At 28.3% G+C, this 1,470-nt stretch overlaps 1 protein-coding gene across 1 annotated transcript in view; it reads left to right on the top strand.

The window, feature by feature from the left end:
• Positions 1-495: 495 nt before the first annotated feature.
• LOC106879056 (sodium- and chloride-dependent neutral and basic amino acid transporter B(0+)) overlaps positions 496-1,470 on the top strand; it is a 105,421-nt gene continuing 104,446 nt past the window's right edge. The window contains exon 1 of the mRNA XM_052972154.1: positions 496-501. The gene's annotated coding sequence lies outside the window, so the exon portion shown is untranslated. The remainder of the gene's footprint in view (positions 502-1,470) is intronic.

The following is a 1,470-nucleotide window of genomic DNA, read 5'->3' as shown; positions in this document are numbered from 1 at the left end:
CCGATGCTGGTGTGTTTACGTCCCCGTAACTTAGCGGTTCGGCACAAAGAGACCGATAGAATAAGTACTAGGCTTACAAAGAATAAGTCCTGGGGTCGATTTGCTCGACTAAAGGCGGTGCTCCAGCATGGCCGCAGTTAAATGACTGAAACAAGTAAAAGAGTAAAAGAGTAAAAGAGTATATATATATATATAAATTAATATATATATACATATATAAATTAATGCATGCGCAATGTGACACTATAAAGTAAACATATAATTGTCATTAAATGCGACTAAGGGTGTCAAGAAATAAGAACTAAAATAAGAACTAAAATGCTCTAATGCTGCTCAAGGCACCGACTCGGCTTCGGGCGATTGCAGCTCCTGAGAGCATATATGTATACATTTATGTGCTTTTTCTACAGTATTAAAGCATTTAGCTCTTTTTTCTAGCAATGTAGATGTCTTGACACCCTTAGTCGTATATATATATTCTTCAGAAAGATTTATACGTGTGTAAAATAATTGTTGTATTAAAAATATAAATATATATAAATATAAATATGACTGTTTAAAAGTTTCGAATTAAGTTTTTAAAGCATCTTACGATCGTTCCGCAGAAGTGCTGTCCCTATAATGGAATCCTATTGATATTTGTATAATTTAACAAATGGTAGTGTTTTCACATTTGATATTTCTGAGGAACAGAAGGGTTATCTATAAATGCTTATCAATATAGGATTCCATTATTCTATATTATCTAAGTCGATGAACTATATTTGGAATACAGGACAATATAATGGATTTATACATAATTATTATGGATTATTGCAGAAGACTTACCAACGAGGTATGTATGGATTTAAAGACTCTCATGCTAAAGTGTACTTACCAAAATCAAAAGCAGTAATTTTAAATTTTCATTTATATTTCAAACAAACACCATTTTCCTATATTACTTCATATTTTTAAAAAAACAAGCATTCGATAAATTATACAAATTTCACATTTTATATCTCTGAAGAGCAGAAGAGTTGTCTATAAATGCTTATCAATATAGGATTCCATTATAGAGACATCACTTCTGCGAAACGATCGTAAGATGCTTTAAAAACTTAATTCGAAACTTTTATTATTATATATTTATGCATATCTATATTTATATATATTTATATTTATATTTTTAATACAACAATTATTTTACACACATATATATCGTTCTGAAGAATTTTTAAATAATGATTTCCTGATATTAATGATAATAATATATATAAAATATATATACTCTCTCGTATTAAATACATAAGCACTTTAATAGTATTAATACTTTGATACAATAGAGCACTCAATATAAATTCAGTATATAATATTCTCATTGAATATATTTAATTAAAGATTTATATATATGTATATATACACACGCACACACACACACACATACACAGACATGTACATATATATATACAGGATGGCCCAAAAGTCACT

Source organism: Octopus bimaculoides, chromosome 12 (assembly GCF_001194135.2).
Source record: "Octopus bimaculoides isolate UCB-OBI-ISO-001 chromosome 12, ASM119413v2, whole genome shotgun sequence".
In the NCBI taxonomy this organism is placed as follows: domain Eukaryota; kingdom Metazoa; phylum Mollusca; class Cephalopoda; order Octopoda; family Octopodidae; genus Octopus; species Octopus bimaculoides.
This window is presented reverse-complemented; position numbering and strand designations above follow the sequence as displayed.